The sequence below is a fragment of the Chiloscyllium punctatum genome, chromosome 40, assembly GCF_047496795.1.
Source record: "Chiloscyllium punctatum isolate Juve2018m chromosome 40, sChiPun1.3, whole genome shotgun sequence".
NCBI classification, from domain to species: Eukaryota; Metazoa; Chordata; class Chondrichthyes; order Orectolobiformes; family Hemiscylliidae; genus Chiloscyllium; species Chiloscyllium punctatum.
In genome coordinates, this window is record NC_092778.1 from 41,953,206 (window position 1) to 41,973,649 (window position 20,444).

At 41.3% G+C, this 20,444-nt stretch overlaps 1 protein-coding gene across 3 annotated transcripts in view; it reads right to left on the reverse strand.

Annotated features, from left to right (window-relative positions):
* Positions 1-20,444, reverse strand: part of LOC140464494 (ankyrin repeat and fibronectin type-III domain-containing protein 1-like) — a 924,898-nt gene that overhangs the window by 881,758 nt on the left and 22,696 nt on the right. For 2 of the 3 annotated variants that reach the window (XM_072559620.1, XM_072559618.1), the window contains exon 2: positions 10,648-11,084. The exons of the other annotated variant lie outside the window; for it this stretch is intronic. The gene's annotated coding sequence lies outside the window, so the exon portion shown is untranslated. The remainder of the gene's footprint in view (positions 1-10,647; positions 11,085-20,444) is intronic. 3 annotated transcript variants of the gene reach the window in all.

A 20,444-nucleotide genomic window follows, 5' to 3' on the forward strand; every position in this document is an offset into this window, starting at 1 on the left:
AATGAAGGCAAGTGTGCGAAACACGTTTTTAACCACCCTGTCTATATGAGTTGCATATAGCCTCTCTGCTCTATAACACGAACCATGGCCTTACCATTAATTGTATAAGCCCTACCCTTGTTTGTTGTACCAAAAGGCAATAGTTCACATTCATCCAGATTGAACTCTATCTGCCATTTTTCAGCCAATTGCCCTTTTTAATCAAGATCCCCTTGCAATCTTAGAAAACCTTCTTCACAGTCTACTATACTACCAATTTTGGTGTTGTCTATAAACTTACCAACCATGTTTTCTATATTCCCATCCAAATCATTTTTATAAATGACAAACAAAAGAGGACCCAGAACCAATCCCTGTGGAACAGCCCTGGTGACAGGCCTCGAGTTCAAAAAGCAACCATCCACTCCCTGTCTCCTGCCTTAAGCCAGTTATGTATCCAATTGGCAAGCTCACCCTGAATCCCATGTGACCTAACTTTATTAATTAGTCTATCATGCAGAACCGTGTCAAAGGCTTTACTAAAATCCAAATAAACAATGTTCACTGCTCTGCATCATCAATCATTTTGATAACTTCCTCAAAAATTCAATAAAGTTTGTGAGACACAATTTTCTTCACACAAAATCATGCTGACTATCCCTAATCAATTTTTGCCTCTATAAATGTCCATAAATCCTATCTTTTATAAACACCTCCAACAATTTATCTACAACCAAAGTCAGACTCACAGGTCTGTAGTTCCCTGGTTTCTTCCTATGATCTTTCTTAAACAAAGGCACAACATTAGTCACCCTTCAGTCATCAGGTATCTCATCCGTAGTTATAGATTATGCAAATATTTCTGCAAGGGGTCTCGCAATTTCCTCCCTTACTTCTCACCCATCCTGGGATACATTAGATCAGATCCCGGAGAGTTATCCACCTTTATGTTCCCTAAGACCTCCCAAACGTCCTCTTCTGTAATGTGAACTGTTTTTAAAACATCAAAGTGAATCTCTCTTCATTTTCTAGACTCCATTTCTTTTTCCACAGTAGATAACTGGTGCAACATATTCATTTATTACCTCTCCCATCGCCTGGGGTTCAACACAAAGATGACCTCCTTGATCTTTAAGAGGCCCTATCTTCTCTCTAGTCATCCTCTTGCTGTTAATGCAATTGTGGAATCTCTTTGGATTATCCTTTTGTTTTGTAAATATATTTATTAGCAAATTTTTTTAACTTTACAAATATATAAAATTATTGAAAAATACAATCAATAACAAATATTAGAATAACAGAAAAAACATAAATTACAATACAACTACTGTCTACTAACTACTAACCTACCCTATAATATAAAGCAAACCCTAATACTGTGCAAAACAACACCAATCAATAGGTAAATAAATAGATCAAAAAAGAAAGAAAAGCAAAGTAAAAACAAATAAAAAACACAGCATACAGAACAGCTATGCTCGGCTCAAAGCTCCCAAATGAAGGAACAGGAGCATTGTATATATACCCATATTAACTTAGTAGACCCCCTCCAGGGCCCAGGCCTCAACAAACCTAACCATCCTGGTTAAACAAATGCCCTAGTTAAGATAGCTGACAAATTTATAGCCAAATAATTCAAGAGAACGTCAGGGAGCAGAAGTACAGTGAGACCAGTGGCTGGGTAAAAGAGCAGGCCAGAAAGTGAGAGCCCAGTGAGAATAGCAAGTGAGTAAATTAGCAGACTGGAGTGAGGGAGTTTGTGGTTCACAATCAACCAACATCATGTAAATTGAAATCAGTGAAAAGTTGTATATGATTAGTTGGTGAGCATTTCTTTTTTTCTCAAATCAAGGACATTCAAATTAAGAACTGTAAAATGTAAAATCTATTCACCATTAAATATAACTAAATTAATCAAAAATATTATTAGCACATAGAATGTCTTGATTATTAATTACAATTAATAGTTTAAACAAGGTACTAGAAGTTGAGAATAGAGCCTTTTGACACATATAAATGCACACACACATACACACATAAATGATTTGATATTCAAAAATAGAGTGAAATTTTAAAATTTGCCTACGATACCAAACTAGGAAGAGTTGCAAATAGTAGAGGAGTTACAAAAATAGCAGCAAGTCTTAGGTAGAATGGGCAGATAAGTTATAAACAGAGTTTAATACTGAGAAGTGCAAGGAGATACATTGTAGGATATGGAGCGATAGGTTTGACTTATTTTCAAAATTCTTAAGAGTATACACTGACAAGGGAACTAGGGTTGGGGGGTAGGGGCGATTGTCCATAACCATATTGCAAGAATAGATAGAAAACTATAATGAATTATGAGCTTCATAAACAAAGGCATTGGATACAAAAACAGGGATGTTAGACCACAACTATAGAATTGAAACTAGCTTTGGTCACTATACTTTAGAAAGTAAAACGTCTCAAAAGGGTGAAGAGAAGAGTTACAAGAATTGTTCCAGGTATAGGAGCTTTTAGCTACAAGATTAGGTTGGAGACCATATACCAAGATATAGGAACAGAATTGGGCCATTTGGCCCATCAAGTCCATGATTTGATCATGACTAATATGTTTCTCAAACTCATTCTTCTGCCTTTTCCCCATAACCCTTGATCCTCTTATAATCAAGACCTATCTACCTCTGCCTTAAATACAACATTAAATAAGTGTATGTTAAATAAATGACTTGGCCTCCAAAGCCTTCTGGATCAATGAATTCCACAGATTAACCACCCTCTGGCTGAAGGAATTCCTCCTTATCTCAGTTCTAAAGGCTAAGCCCATTTACACCCAGACAGTACCCTCTGATCCTAGTCTCTCCTGCGAAGGAAAACATCTTCTCCAAGTCCTCTCTATCCAGATACCTCAATATTATGTTAGATCCAATCAGATTCACTGCATCTTTCTAAACTCCATCAAATACAAACCCAGGGTTCTCAACCATTTCTCATATGAAAAGTCCTTCAACCCCTTCAGGATTATTCTTGTAAAACTCCTCTGGACTCTTTCCAATTCCAACATATCCTTTCTTAGATATGGGACCCACAACTGCTCACAATATTCCAAAAGCAGGCTAACCAGAGCCTTATACAGCCTCAGAAGTACATTTCTGTTGTTGTATTCTAGCCTTCTTAAAAAGATTACTAACATAGCATTTGCCTTCCTAACTGCTAACCGCTGTCCTTCGTGGAGAAATTTATGAGGAAAAACACCTTTGACCACAAGTCCATCAGGAAGTGGTCAGCACGTAGTGTCCTTGAGATCCTTTGGGAAAAGGAGAGGGCGGATCCTGTCGAGCGGTTCCCTGAGCAGACTGTCAAAGCCATTTGGCAGAATGCCTCATCGCCAGAACTTTCCAACAAGCACCAAGACATGGCTTGGCTGGTGGTGAAAAGGGCTCTGCCTGTGAGATCCTTCATGCACGCCCGGACTCTCTGCCGCACCGCACGCTGCCCTCGAAGTGGCTGCGGTGGGGACGAGACTGTCACACACCTCCTTCTGGAATGTGCCTATGCAGAGGAAGTCTGGAGAGGGATGCAGTGGTGCTTGTCGAGGTTCGTCCCGAGCAGCGCCGTGAGGCGGAACTCCGTGCTCTATGGCCTGTTCCCCGGGACTCACACCGAGACGAACATTAACTGCGCCTGGAGGATCATCAACTCGGTGAAGGACGCTCTCTGGGCTGTCCGAAACCTGTTGATCTTTCAGCTGAAGGAGTTGACCCCGACTGAGTGTTGCAGACTGGCACATTCCAAGGTCCAAGACTACATGTTGAGGGACGCGCTGAAGCTTGGGGCAGCTGCCGCCAAGGCGCGGTGGGGAAAGACCACCGTGTAACATTGGCCTGCCTAAAGAAGAACAGGGGGCCCATGCGGACGTTTTTTGGGGCTCTGCTGATGCCTCAGCCAAATATATGTGCATAAGATTGAGAAATGCACAGACCTGTATATAGCAATGATAAATTCTGATCTGTGTATGTAAATGTTGACATATGTATGGCATGACCAAAGGTACAGACCATCAAATCATTTTATGAATAAAGTATATTTTTGAAATTAAAAAAAACCGCTAACTGCATGTTAATCTTAAGAGCATTCTGAACTAAGACTCTGAAGTCCCTTTGTGCTTCAGATTTCCAAAACCTTTCTCCATTTTGAAAACAGTCAAGCCTCTATTCTTCCTACCAAAATGCATAACCTCACACTTTGCCATATTCTATTCCACCTGCCACTTCTTTGCACACTCTCCTAGCTTGTCCAAGTCCTTCTGAAGCTCCTCATTTCCACCTTACTCTCCATGTATCTTTGTTCATCTGCAAACCTAGCAACAATGCTCTCAGTTTCTTCATCCAGATCATTAATGTCTAATGTGAATACTCGTGGCCCCAGCATTAATCCTTGTGGACGTCCACTAGTCACTGGCTGCCAACCTGAAAAAGACTCTTCTATGCCCACTCTCCACTTTCTCCCAGTAAGCCAATCCTCTATCCATGCCAGTACCTTGCCCCTAACAACATAGTCTCTTACCTTATTTATCAGCCTTCTATGCGGCACCTTGTCAAAGACCTTCTGGAAATCCAGATAGATTACATCTACTAGGCTCTCCTTTGTCTAACTTGCTCATTACCTGCTCTCCTTCAAGCAAAGGAGACTGAGGGGAGATCTGAAAGAGTTTGGATAAGCTGGACAAGTTGATAGTGCAAGGACTTGGGCAAACAGATTTTGGGCTTTGAACAAAAGATGCAGAGGGAATGTGAGAAAACATTTTCATACAAAGGATAATGACCCAGAACTCGCTGCACATAAGGAAGGAAGATTAATGATTTCAAAAGGAAATCAAATAGACACTTGAAGAAAATAACATTGCCAGGCTAATTGACTGGATTGTCTCCAGAGAGACATCATAGTCCTGTTCAGCTGAAAAGCCTCTTTTTCTGCTGTAAGTGATTGTAAGACCCCAGAGACATTAAATTTATTAATAGCTGGGAATTACAGATTTTTAGATTACAGAAAAGCCAAGAATTAAGAGGTGGGTAAAGAATTTGAGGCCAAGGACATCCAGGATTTTATTGAATAGTGGAACAGAGTTGATGGACTATTGGGCAATTCCTGCTCCTGTTTCTTCTGCCAAACAGCCTCAACATTTCAGTGGTCCATTACTATATCAATCCAAAGACTATATTCACTGTTGCCTTCATTTTGTACACATCTTTTCAAGGTCTTCAGATCAAGAGTTTATCATCTAATAACAGCATATTAGTGCAGAAATGAATAGCCACACTATTAAAAAATTCATTATAAGAGCTTTAAATTTTCTACACACATATATAATGTTTAGCATTCAGCTAAAAATGTATCACCCATTACAACCCTAAGTTATATTAGATGAATTTACACAAGTGTTTCTGGGTGTTCCGACATTGTGCTTTATCATTGCCTCCAACTGACGTGAAGATAGTCTGCTGCCATTTCTACTCCAGCACAGTAAATAGCTTAGTCCTAGAGAGGTCTGCCATATTCAAGTACTCATGCGTCTGGGCAGGAGCCACCAATATCACTGTGGCTTCATGCATAAGTTGTGTCACTTCAAAGGCATCATGAATTTAGCATCAATACCAAAGGCTTCAGAAAGCCATTCCTTGAACTTTTCAAAGCCAACTCACCATTCCCTGCTTATTTGGAGTGATTGGACGTAACAGATTCAGCTGACAGGGCTCATTTGCATACCCAATAAACACAGTGATTTAAGGTTTACTTAAAGGTCAGCTTGCACCTGTTAAATCCATTAGATGGCATAATGTGTCTGGCTTTCCATGTTTGCATTTCTAAATGGAGAAAACTACATGGACAGAGCACCTTAATCTGCATATAGAAGTGTATAGCCTCTGGGAACACATACTGCTGCCCAAGTATCTGCCACCAAGGTTCAGTATCTGCATGAAGCACAGCAGCTGATGGGGAGTGGGCAATGTACAAGACCTGCCCAAGACAGGGGGGGCCCACTTGCGCACAGATGGCTGGAGGTGGCAATGTGAGCTGTTGACCCCCAAAGACCAGTAAGGTCCACCCAAACAGCAGGGCAATGCAGTCTGGTGGCACCCAGAAAGAAGAACAGGCTGGAATGGAGGAGGCGGCAGCCAGTTGAGAGACACAGCAGCTGATCCTAGCTCTAGCTGGGCAGATGGAAGCAATGGAGGAGGAGGAGGTAATCGAGCAGGCAGAGGAGTGGATACCTGTTAAAAACAGGAAGAGAAAATCCTGCCAGGCCCCCAAAGCCTCCCAGCAAAGGGGGAAAAGACAGCTGCACAAGGGAGGGACGGCCAGCTCTTCGGATGGGGAAGATGGGCGCAAAGAAGGTCATCACCATCAGAAGAAGAGACAGAGTGTCGTGGATAAAGAGGAGGGCATTTCCTCCCAACCAGGAAATAACGGACCCCCTGAAGTCCACCCTCCACCCAGTGAGAACCAGGGGGTACCCACTGCCCCAAAACTACAGGCAACTGAGAGCTGTGATCCTCTGACAGTCCCATTGTCAGACACAGAACTGGACGGTGCGGACCCTTGCCTTGGCTCAATGACACCAGAGCGGGTAAATGACCCCAGTGAGGAGCTGGATAGCTACCTCAGCCCAGCAAAGGTCCAGCAGTTCGTGCTCACCATGGGGATGCAGACAGCTACCCCAGAGACAGGACAGTCAAATGGACAATGGTAACCCCATAAACTGGGGGTTAAAGAAGTTTCCTTTGCTTTCATATAACAGGGCACCCACTCAGTAGGTGGGTTCCACTGAAGCCACAGCTAAATACTAAGAGACTGGTTAGTTAATAAAGGTAACTGTAAATAGGATAACTATAAATTTGATTAATTCAATCTGTTCTTTGTAATGTTAAGACATGCAATGTATATATCTATGAACGACATGGCAAATTGTACAAGTACCAAAGATTTATTTCTATGAATAAAGTATATTTTGAAATAAAAAAAAGGGAGTGGGCACAGGTCTCGTCATCTCCATTCACTGTTCACACACATCTATGCCAAGTTCACCCATCTGCTGCCACCCATTCTAACCACATGTCAATGTCAGTATGTGTGTGCTGGTGGAGGGTGCACTAGGCTGATGTGATGTTTTATTGTCAGGTGACGACCCCTCCTCTGTTGTCTTATATGATCCTGGATACATCAATCTCTCATCAGCTTTTGTCCTGTGGGAGAGACAAGAGTGATGTTAACAAGCTGCACTTGGAACCAACTCCTATTGTCTCTCATTGATCTGGAGATTTTGTGTTCAGTTAGGCCCACAAGGGCACCACAGTTAGTACTCAACAGAAGGTTTGCTGCTAACAGCAATTGTGTTATTCACTCTTCATGAACACTGCACTCACTTCATCTGCAGTGATAGGCTTTCCTGCTGCCTCCTCTTTCATCAGCATTAGTCCATATATAAATGTCACACCACCTCCAATTCTGCTCTACTCCATTGCATCCTGAAATGCTTCTCTTGGAAACACATACTGTTTTTGTCTCATTGCCCAGCCATGCTGGTCAGTCTGTGCCACTTTGCATATCCAGCAATGTACCATAATTGTCCTGCTGAAAGCCACCATTTATTACCAGCAGTGCTGATATCAAATTTGGACCTCCATTGTGAGTCAACTCTGCATCTCACTACAGATCTTGGTCCCTGGTCACTCCCAAAACTGAATCAATTATTTTGCCTTATATCTCACATATGCCATTTAGGACATACAATCATGCTATTTGCTTTTAAGAATGCCATTCACCTTCCCAAGCCATACTACATTTTTCAGCCCCTTTCAGCATTATACCCATATTCATATTATCATTTTATAGCTGCTGACTTTCTCAGCTACCTCCAGCTACATCTTTCTAATGAAACATGCTGACTGTTTCCATTTGTCCACAGAAGCATGCAACTTCAGAGAAGGAGTAGGCTACTAGATCATGGCTGGACTAATTGTGGTAGTGACTGCACATTCTTGTCTTCCCCCTATAACCTTTGAGTCTCTTGTCTATCAAAAAGATATATAACTTTGCCTTGAATAAATTAAATGATTCAGCCTGCAATACTCTCTGGAAAGAGACACACATGCTAATGGTCCTCAGGAAAAAAAAACTCTCCTTAGCTTACTCTTTATCTTCTTAATCTGTTCCTCTTAGTTCTAGTCTCCCCCATAAAAGGAAAAATCCTCTGGTTTTCACCCTATCATATATTTCAAAAAGATCTCCTCTAGTTCTTCCAAACTCCAGTGAGTAAAAGCCCAACTTGTTCAACATTTCTTCATGAGATAAGCCCTTCAGTTCAGGAATGAGTCAAGTAAACTTCTCTGAAATCACTTCTTGCACCTGCATACAACCTTATTTGTGGCTCATACACCAGTATAGCCAAATCCCTTTGTACCACCATGTTCTGCAAGCTTTCTCAATTTAAATAATACTACTTTTCTATTATTACTATCAAAGTGAACAGGTTCATATTTTCCACACTATACTCCATTTGATAAATGTTTACCCACTTTACTAATATAACTAAAGTTTTTGCAGACCCTTTTCACACTGAGGATGTACTTCTTCCACTCGGGAGTTGTGAGTCCTGAAGTGTCTAAGTAGAAGACACAATACATCCCCAATTTCCTTGATGTTTGAAGGAGCACCTCCAGGGAGATGTCACTAAATTCTCCAGTCAGCTTTCTTCTAACTTTAGTAGTTCCCACTCAGCTTCCCTTCTAATAGTTACCAGGTATGTACAGCCTTAAATGAATGTTGCTGACTGTCCTTTAAATAAGGTCTCTTCCTTTGGCACATCTGAATTTTCTTACTCATAATAGATTATTGGTCAAATTGCCAAATATGAATTAGCTGCAAATGTAATAAAGCAGAGAATGGCCTGCCATCGAACCATGACTTGGATTTTCCCCTCGTGTCGGGACTTCCTCTGAGAATTGGAACTCACTGGAAAGAACGCAGAAACGATTTATAAGAATGGATCCAAGAATGAGAGATTTCAATTATGAGGTTAGATTGAGAATTTGCCATTGTTCTCCTGGGAGAGAAGGCTAAAAGGAGATTGGATAGAGATTTTCAAAATAACGAGCACGCTGGATAAAGTAGGTAGAGAGAAGCTACTCCGGCTTTTAAAAGGAAGAATGTGGCAGTATAGATTTAAAGTGGTTTATAAAATGAGCGAATGTGATATGAAAAAACATTTCTCACTCAATAAGTCAGGGTATGGAATTAATTGCCGAGGAATGTCGGTGGAGGCAGGTTCGATTGCGACACTCAAGGGGGCATCAGACAAATATTTGCATCGAAAATAATACACATGAATTAATCATGCTTATTCGAAGAGCCCGTACTGACATGTCAAGCCGTATAACACCCTTCCGCGCCGTAACACTTCTGTGATTCTGTGAATTGGGACTGATCAATGCGTCCAAACCAAGCGAGGGCTGGCGAGTAAATTTGCTGCCACAGGTAGAAAAAATAAAAATTGAATAGAGAGGGAATTCTACACGGTGCAAAGCAAGTGAATAATTTGATATCCCCAATTTTATTACCATTATTCAAAGTTGAAATTACCTCCAGTAAATCTTCCACTACTGACCCACATGGTGTTAAACAAATTAGTGCTAATAACTTAGAGGCAGTAGTCACATCTTAGTGTGCACACTCCAGAGTTTCCAACACAAACAGGCGAACAGACCAATGATTGAGGTTCGAACACCAAATCACAAGACGTGTTCTCGACAGCATAATTGTAAATGAAATTAACCCCATGTATATTTGGAGCCGGACGGTTGACGAGTTTTGTTTTACTGCTCAACTCGAAGGGACACGTTGTGTCAGATCAGCGCCCAAATTCATCCGCTTCGCGGACCTGAGTCTGAGAAAATAACCCCTGTTGCCTGGTATGGGTGTTCTATTCGGCCTCAGTATCATTGGGGAGGAATGGAACTCCACCCAGATCAGTGACACTTGCTGCAAATCGTGTATCATAAGGTGAAGGGAAATGGAAAGGTTGTACTCGCCTGTGATTTCCCCCATCCAACTGTTCAATATCCAGGTTAAAATATGAGGAAGTCATTTTTTTTAGAAATTGAATCACAAGTTTAAGAAACGAAACATATGAAGGAAAAATTAAGTCTGGAAATTAAGCAGCGTAGTACACCCAGCAACCACGAGTTTAGTCCGTGCATTGTCTGGCAAATATATTTTCTCGGTGACTGAAACTGAGGAGCAAAACTTAAAACTCACTTAAAGTTACATTTACATAAAGCATCCATCGGGTTCTCTATGGAAGTGTGACTTGGGGGAATGAGTTCCAGGAGATTTGATACCTGCAGCATTAAGCTTCCAAGTGACATTTCAACACTGATTGTTGTTTTGAGTGAGCTCAAGACGAGAATATGGATAGTCTGCGGAGGGAGGGTCAGTAATGTGGCTCGGACCCGACAGGCTGATAATTAAACATGTCGTGAAACAAAATATTGCACTCCCTGAGAGAGGATCTGTGTTATAAAACTGGCCTCGAATGGGGATACCGGAGAACAAAATGCGCCTTCTTCAGGGCACATACAAAATGATGACAAATTCCGAATGATGGAGCTCCTGTGTGATTCTTACCTTTGATCAAATTCTGAGTCCTGCGCTCTATTTCTCGATTAAATTGCAGGGCGGTGGGTTCGTTTCTTTCAATGTGCTATCCCGTCTCACTCTGGAAGGCAAGCTATCGACCATACGGAACTCAAACTCACACTTGCAGAGATTTTCGGAAGAGCAAAAACTCAAGCAAATGTAACAAAGCCGCCCCCTCAAGTCAGCTGCAAGTGATATGAACAGCGAACTCGCAGACAACAGGAAACAGAACGGGACACGCTGGGATTCATTGAACAACAACTCTTTGTCCGGATTCTGATAGAATGGCAGAGAGGGGAGGATCCTGTTCCAGCCTACGGGTCTAAGAAAAGGGAAAGTGAACCATTTCCTCCTGAAGTGGAGCCGGTGACGCGAGACGCTGGCCCCTTCCCAGCCTGGGCACGGTGACCTGGGAACCGGCAGCACTGAAGCAATAGAGAGAGAGAGAGAGAGAGAAGGCAGCAAATCAGAAATTACTTCAGTTCCAACCCTGACGCCTTTTCAAAGACAACAACCCTTTATAATCTCGACCTACAGTTGTAACTCGGATAAATTTAAAATACGGTGGATGCGGGAGATCTGAAATAAAATCAGAAAGTGCTGAATAAACTCAGCAGATATGGCAGCATCAGTGGATAGAGAAACAGAAAGTGTTATGTCCAAATACTCTTCAGAACCGTAACTCGGAGTTGGCTGCGGAACACAACGGAGGTTTCGAAGCTAACCGTTGAGACAACTGTGGAAATTTGTTACAAATTTAACTACCATTCCTCTTTTTCGACGTTGTCCCTCCCCAAAACCCACTGAAGAAGTGTTTTAGATTAGATTGCTTAGTGTGGAAACAGGCCCTTCGGCCCAACAAGTCCACACCGACCCGCCGAAGCGCAAACCACCCAGACCCATTCCCCTACATTTATCCCTTCACCTAACACTGCGGGCAATTTAACTTGGCCAATTCACCTAAACTGCACGTTTTTGGACTGTGGGAGGAAACCGGAGCATCCGGAGACACGGGGAGAACGTGCAAACTCCACACAGAGAGTCGCCTGAGACGGGAATTGAACCCAGGTCTCTGGTGCTGTGAGGGAGCAGTGCTAACCGCTGTGCCAACGTGCCGCCCAACACCCGTTGCTCTCCTTTGTCAGTTCAGATGTGATTTTTACAACTTTTGGACTCTTGCTGAGCCCGTCACTATAACTGAGATCAACGGCGGATGCTGTTTCTTCCTTTCATCATAGTCACAGAATCGTAAAGTCCGACAGCACGGAGACAGGCCCTTTGGCCCAAACTGGTTCACGTCGACCAAAATGTCCATCCACTCAAACCCCATTTTCCCGCACTTGGCCCATATCCTTCTTAATCTTTCCTATCCAGTATTTGTATAAATGCCTTTTAAATGGTGTTAAGGTACCCACTTCAACCACTTCCGCTGGCAGCTCATTCCATACCCGTACCACCTTCTGTGTAACAACGTTGCAGGATATTGCCAGAGTTGGAGGATTTGAGCTACAGAGTGAGGTTGAATGGGTCAGGGTTATTTTCCCTGGAGCGTCAGAGGCTGAGGAGTGACCTTATAGAGGTTTATAAATTCTTGAGGGACATGGATAGGGTAAATCGACAAAGTCTTTTCCCTGGGGTGGGGGGGGGGGGGGGGGGCAGGGTCCAGAGCTAGAGGGTTTAGGGTGAGAGGGGAAACATTTAAAAGGGACCTATGGGGCAACTATTTCATGCAGGGCGCTGGTGCATGTATGGGATGAGCTGCCAGAGGAAATGTGGAGGCTGGTACAATTACAACATTTAAAAGGCATCTGGATGGGTATATTAACAGGAAGTGTTCAGACCAATATGGGCCAAGTAATGGCAAACGGGACTAGATTAGGTTAGGATATCTGGTCAGCATGGACGAGTTGGACCAAAGGGTTTGTTTCCGTGCTGTACATCTTTATATGACTCTATTCTTTCCCCTCTAACCTTAAACTGATACCCTTTAGTCCTTGATTCCCCAACCCTGACAAAAAAACTGAGTGCATGCCTCTCATGATCTAAGATCCCCCCTTAGTCTCCTAGGCTCTAAAGAAAAAAAATCCTAGTTTGTCCAACCTCTCCATATAACTAAGACCCTTTAGTCCTAGCAACATCCTCATAAGTTTCTTCACACTCTTTCCAGTTTAATAACATCCTTCCTATAGCAAGATAACCAAAACTGAACACAATACTTCAAGTGTGACCTCACCAACATCCTGTATAACTGCAACATAACTTCCCAACTTCTGTACTCAATGCCCTGACTGATGAAGGCCAGTGTGCCAAAAGCCTTCTTCACTGCCCTGTCAATCTGTGACTCCACTTTCAGAGAACCATGCGCCTGAACTCCAAGATCCCTCTGTTCCACTACACTCCTTAAGGCCATACCATTCACTAAGAAACTCCCCTCTTTATTTGACTTCCAAAATGCAAGACCTCACATTTATCTATATTAAACTTCACTTGCCATTTCGCAGCCTACTTCCCCAGCTGATTAAGCTGCTGCTGCAATTAATGATAACCTTCCTCACTGTCCACGATATCACATATTTCGTGTCATCTGCAAACTTACTAATCATGCCTTGTACACTCTCATCCAAATCATTAATATAGATAACAAACAGCAATGGGCCCCTGACAAGCCCCCTTCCTCTATTACTCTTTGCTTCCTACCATCGTATCCAATTTGCCAGCTTGCCCTGGATTCCACGCAATCTAACCTTCCAGAGCAGCCGACCATGGGGAACCTTATCAAAGGCCTTTCTGAAATCCATATAGACTATGTCTACTATCCTACCCTCGTCAACTTTTCTGGTCATTTCAATCAAAGAATTCTGACAAATTTGTGAGGCATGATCTTCCATGCACAAAGCAATGCTGACTATTCCTAATCAAACCCTGTCTTTCCAAATGCATGTATATCTTATCCCTCAGAATCTTCTCAAGTAACTTACCTACCACAGATGTTAACCTTATTAGTCTATAATTCCCAGGTTTTTCTTTGCAGCCCTTCTTGAATAATGTCATAACATTCACTACCCTCCAGTCCTTCAAGACCTCACTCGTGGCTAACGATGATGCAAAAATATCAGCCAGGGCTCCTGCAATTTCTTCTCTAGCCTCTTGCAGTGTTTTTGGATATATCTGGTCAGACCGTGAGATTTATCCACCTTCATACATTCTAATACATCCAATACCTCCTCTACTGTGATATGGACTGTCCTCAAGATATGGCCAATAACTTCCCCAAGTTCCCAAGTCTTCATGTCTTTCTCCACAGTAACACAAGAATTATTAACTACATTAGTCTGAGGGAGACTGTCAATTTTAGGTAAACAATGTATCCATCAAGGCCCAGAGATCAAAGTACCCCATACAGTAAACACTAGTTGTATAAATCAAATCTCAAAATGACTTCCCCATTACACCTCCGTTCATTTCCGTTCCCCAGGTCTGCTAACTCTAAGTGCTATTGTGTATTTAACATTACCCAACGTCTACTAAAAACTAAACACAGAAATAGCTGGAAACATTTAGCAAGCACTTCAACATCTACCTGATTCAATATTGAGTTCGATTCAGATTAAAACCTTTTTCTTCTTTTTTGAACAGATTCTATTTATGGTTCGACTTTTCCCTATTTACACCCGCTCTAGAGTATTGAAGTCACAACGTTTGTTTTAAACCTGACAGTATATTATCTGTTGTTACTTTATAAATGTTGTTTAATCTCTCATGACCTTCCAGCTATCATAAAATCCCTTTTACCCCCTTAGTCCCTTGCCCCTGCAACATTTCCTGCGTATGTACTTGCTTGAAACATCTTACATCTTTAACCTTTTCCTGACCTTTTCATTGGCATGAAACATTAACTATCTATAAATGCTGCCAGACCTACTAATCATTTATAGAACTTTCTTCTTAAATTTCACATTTTCACCATTCACAGTATTTTGTTTTTGTCCTGTAAAGACATCATTCACACATGTACCTGTAGTATCGCAGCAAGTGAGGATCCTGCGTTATTTCATAATTAGAGCACCACCCAAAAGATCAAAACTAATGTAAAGCCTAAATTGTGTTTATATTTGGGTGCCTTACTTTAAGGAGAATGTCAAAGTCATGAACAGGATTTAAAGGAATTCACAAAGATGACGCCATGATGGAAATTGACACCAGACTTTACCACATGAACAAAATGGGCTAAGAAGGGAAATAGTATACACATTCAAAGTTAGCGAGAGGTTCTGGTCAGCTGTGGATTAAGTAGGATAACAGGAGGTTAATTTAAGAACATAAAAATAGCAGCAGGCCAATCAGCCTTTCAAACTTGCCCCACCATTCTACAAAATCATTGCCCTAAGCCTCAACTCCCTTTTCAGGTCAGCTCCTCACAGCCCTTCACTCCTTGATATTTCTAAGAATATAAATATCTTCAGTGACCTCACCATCACAATTCTCTGGTGTAGAGAATTTCAGACAGTCACTACCAACTAAAAAATTCCTTTGCACCTCAGTTTTAAATGAGTGTTCCCTTAATCTATAATATGTCTCCTAGTTCGAGATTCCTCACTAGTGGAAGTATCTTCTCAACATCTCCCTTATTAAGACCCCATCAGAAGCTTGTATGACACAATAAGATTACCATCAATTGAATTCTCATCACCTATGAGTCAAAGTTCCTTGAGCAGCCAAGACTTGCTGCAGATGTGGTCACTGTGGATCACACAGGTATCCAGCAGCTCCCACATATTATGGCTGAAGCATGTTGTCTGCCCAGTCATCTCTATTCAATTTTTTATTTAATTCATATCTTAAATATTTTAAAAGAGGATTTCCTCATTTAAACAACTTGGCCAATCAAAAGGGACATTGGAAGGAATACTCACCACATCTACCTTTTTTTTTCAATGAAGTCTTGCTTCAGCTCTGACAGGTAGAAATAGGTTGAAAGGGCTCTCTGCCTCTGGTTTTATCTGCCATCTCATTGCTTATGTATGTGTACTCTCCCAGTCTGTTTCACAGTGATGCTGACCTATTGTACACTCCATCCAGTCTGGTGAAGCATGGGGAGCAAAGTTTGGTGTAGACCAATTGGGCCTAATAGTCCGTTTCATTGAAGTTCTCTGTACGTAAACTATTATAAAACTGTAGCTGGTATGTGGTGCTTGATGTGTATTGCCAATTTTCTGATTGGAAATGACTTACTTTGCACCTGCTCTTTTGTCCTCAGAGTGTTGCAAAGAGTGACCAAATCTGTTGCAGGATAGTAATTGAGTCTCAATATCACTTTCTTGCAGACATTCTGCACTGCTGTCTTGGAATGTTAAACAAGGTGACTCAATTCACCAACTGCTAAAGCTGCACTTTTAGAGTATCATTCTTCTTGTGTCTGTGCAACACCTGGCAACAGTTTGCAATTTTAAAGAACTTACATAAATGCAAGTTATTGCTGATATTCTATTGACACCATGGATTGATCAGAAAATAATCTTTTTCCGGAAATATAATTTGTCCTAGAAAAAAATTTTCTTTCAATGGCTGCAGTAGTGCTTGGTAGCTCAGTAAGTTCACTTAATTCAGAGCTACATGTAAAATGCCTGCTTTGCTTGTTGAGGGAAAAAGGAACACAGGGGCCCAAGAGATCAAGTCAATCTATAGTCCCGGAGAATCAGTTGCATGACTTAAGATTGTACAATGAAGTAATGTAAAACAGCTGGGCCAAATAATTTATTAGAACAAGCTGTTGTTCACTATTTAGAAACACAGAACTGCAGATCCCAAGGGTTTTGCCTGTTGTAAAGCATTTAAACTCACGATGTCTCCAATCCCCAATCTAACATTTTGAAGTGACTGTTGAGTTACAGCTGAGCAAATAACAGATCAGTGACCCACGAACAGTTTCATCAAGACAGATGGCAACTTTCAACAAAACTAAAGATAATAAAAGTCTAAATACAGGAAGGATTTGAAGAGTTTGTGGGCATTGTTTTTAACTGTAAAAAAGCTACATTTGTCTTCACTAATCTTTTTCTCTTCACATACCTACAGAAGCTTTTACAGTCAGTTTGTATGTTTTCCACAAGCTTATGCTCATGCTCTATTTTCCCCCTTTCAATCAATCCCTTTGTTCTCCTTTGCTGAAATCTAACCTGCTTCCAGTGCTCAGTTCTGCTGCTTATTTTCACGAATTTGTATGCCCCTTTCTAGGATCTAATACTATCACTACTTTTCTTTGCTGGCATGGTTGGGCCACCTTTCCCATTGTGTTTTTCTGCCAGACAGGGATGAACAATTGTTGCAGGTTCTCCATGCACTCATCAAATGTTTGCAATTGCCTATCCACCATCACTCCTTTAAGTAACATTCTCTAACTTATCGTAGCCAGCTCACAACTCATAGTACTGCAGTTTCCTTTGTTTAGATTCGGGGCCTCGCTTCAGAATCAACTACATCCCTTTCCATCTTACTGGGAAATTCAGTCATATTATGTTCACTCTTCCCTAAGGGCCCTCACACAGCTAGCTTGCTGACTATTCCTTTCTCATTACACAATACCCAATTTAGGATGGCTTGCTCCTCAACATATTGATCCAGAAAACGACAAAGAATTCCTTCTCTGTGGTATTGTTACTGATTTGATTTGCCCAACCTATATGCAGGTTAAAGTCACTCATAATTACAACTGCACCTTTATTTCTTACATCTCTAATTTCCTGATTACTGCCTTCCACAACATTACCATTACAGTTTTGGGATCTATATACAATCCCTACTATCATTTTGTGTATGTCAGTGTTTCTAAGCTTCACACATGCAGATGTACTGGCACTGATCATCCCTGACAGCAGGAGGCTTCGAGGGCCATGTTCCTCAGGCATTGTTGAAATCAGTGCTTCAAGGTAGCAAACATTTTTAAAAGAAAACTACTGGAATGGCTTTATCACAAAGTGATATGAAATATAAAAACCAGCAGATGATGAAGGGCCATACAGAGTCATAAAGAATTACAGCACAGAAACGGACTCTTCAGTCCAACACATCCATGCTGACCGGATATCCTAAATTAATCTAGTCTCATATGCCAGCATTTGGCTCATATCCCTCTAATCTTTTTATTCATGTACCCATCCAGATGCCTTTTAAATGTTCTGATTGTATTTCTTCCACCACCTGCTCTGATAGTTCATTCCACACATGCATGACCCTCTGCATGTAAAAGCTGCCTTCAGGTCCCTTTTAAATCTTTCCTCTCTCAAACCTATGCCCTCTAGTTTAGACTCCCCAACATTGGAGAAAAGACCTTTGCTATTCAACCTAACCACGCCCCATTTGATTTTATAAACCTGTTTTAGGTCACCCTTCAGCCTCCAACATTCCAGGGAAACAATCCCCAGCCTCATCAGCACCTCCCTGCAGCTCATACCCTCCAATTCTAGCAACATCATTGTAAATCTACTTTAAATGGGGTGAGGTGGTTCCTTTGTTGTTTGTTGACAAGATCAAAACCATGTGATTAGTTAAGTTCATTTGTATTTGACTTTTCTGATTTGTATTTGACCTTTCTGTAGGAATATCTCTCTGCATATAAACTCAGTACTTAACCCCTTTAAAAAAAGAAAAATGAAATCAATAATTAACTGGGAAAGATTAGTTTTTGATCATTATGGCAGAAATGTCAATATCATTCTTATCCACTGAAGGAGCCTATTCCGAGACTTCAGCATGGAACCCAGGCTGACACTGAGGAATAAGGTACACTTTTTACAGTTGTTGTCTTTAGGATGAGACATTAAACTGAAGCTTCGTCTGCCATCTCAGGCAAATGTAATATTAAAGAAACTGATGCTGTGCTTGGAAAGCTTTAAAAAGCTATTTATGCATTTTGGCTCATCTATCAAGAGAAAGCATAAGCAAATCAAATATTCTGCTCAACGGTGCTTTGGGAATAAAGGACTATCACAAGCTGTGTTTCCCAGCAAAAAATAGCAGATGTTTTGTGTTTAAATGTTGCTTTGACATTATTTGTTTTGAAAACTATGTTTTTGTTAAAATTCTTGCTCTTTGAAGGAAAGATACTGGTATTGCAGAAGGAGACATCTTTCATTCTGACAACTAGGTGTCAGCAACTAGCATCCTCTAATCAGGTTCAACATAGGGTTAGATACAGAATAGTGTTTTAGAGCACTCCCAGGCCAAGTGCAGTACAGGTTAGATACAGAGTAAACCTTGCTCTACACTGAGGTTTTTAATGTACTGGCACTGATCATCCTGGGACAGCAGGAGGCTTTGAGGGCCAGGTTCCTTGGTACATTTCTGATATCAGTACTTCAAGTTGATAATGTTTTTTTAAAGAAAACTTCTGGAATGTTAGGCTTTATCACAAAGTGATATGAAATTTAAAAACCAACAGATAATGAAGGGCCATATAGAGTCATAGAGATATACAGCATGGAAACAGACCATTCAGTCCAACTCCTCCATGCCAACCAGATACCTAAATTCATCTAATCCTATTGGCCAGCATTTGGCCCATAACCCTCCAAACCCTTACTATTCATATACCCATTTCTAAATGCTATAATTGTACTGGCCTGCACCACTTCCACTAGCAGTTCATTCCATCAACACACTACCCTCTACATGAAAAAGTTACCTCTCAGGTCCCTTTTAAATCTTTCCCCTCTCACTATAATCCCATGCCCTCTAGTTTTGAACACCCCTACCCTGGGGAAAAGATCTTGACTATTCAACTTATCTGTGCCCCTCATGATTTTATAAACTTTTATAAGGTCACCCCTCAGCCTTCAACATTCCAGAGAAAATAGCCCCTGCCTCTTCAGCCTCTCCCTGTAGCTCAAACCATCTCATCCTGGCAACATTCTTCTAAATCTTTGCTGAACCTTTTCAAGTTTAACAACATCTTTCTGATAGCAAGGAGACCAGAATTGAATGCAGTATTCAAAAAGTGTCTGAACTGATGCAACATGACCTCCCAACTCCTAAACTCAAGGCACTGACCAATAAAGATAAGCATACCAAAAGTGTTCGGCACTACCCTATCTACCTGCAACTCCATTTTCAAGGAACTATGAACCTGAATTGCAAGGTCCCTTTGTTCAGGAACACTCCCCATGACTCTACCTGATTTGCCCCACCAAAATGTAACATTTCACATTTATCTATTTGCCACTCCTCAGCCCATCTTCGCTGTCACTACACCACCAATTTTGATGTCATCTACAAATTTACTAACCATAACTCCTATATTCACATTCAAATCATTTATATAAACAACTAAAAGCAGTGCATCCACCATCAATCCCTGTGGCACACCAACTGGTCACAGGCCTACAGTCCAAAAAGCAACCCTCTACCACTACCATCTGTCTCCTACCATCTAGCCAATTTTGTATCCAAATGGATAATTCTAACCTTGTTAACCAGTCCACCATGCAGAACCTCGTCAAATGCCTTGCTGAAGTACATGCAATGTCCACTGTTCTGCCTTCATCAATCTTCTCTGTTACTTCAAAGAATTCAATCAAGTTAGCGAGACATGATTTCCTTTGCACAAAACCATGTTGACTATCCCTAATTAGTTCTTGCCTTTCCAAATATATGTAAATCCTGTCCCTCAGAATCCCCTCCAACAACTTGCCTGCCACTGATGTCAGGCTCAACAGTCTTTAGTTCTCTGACTTTTCCTTACCACCTTTCTGAAATGATAGAACCACATTAGCCAACCTCCAGTCTTCCAG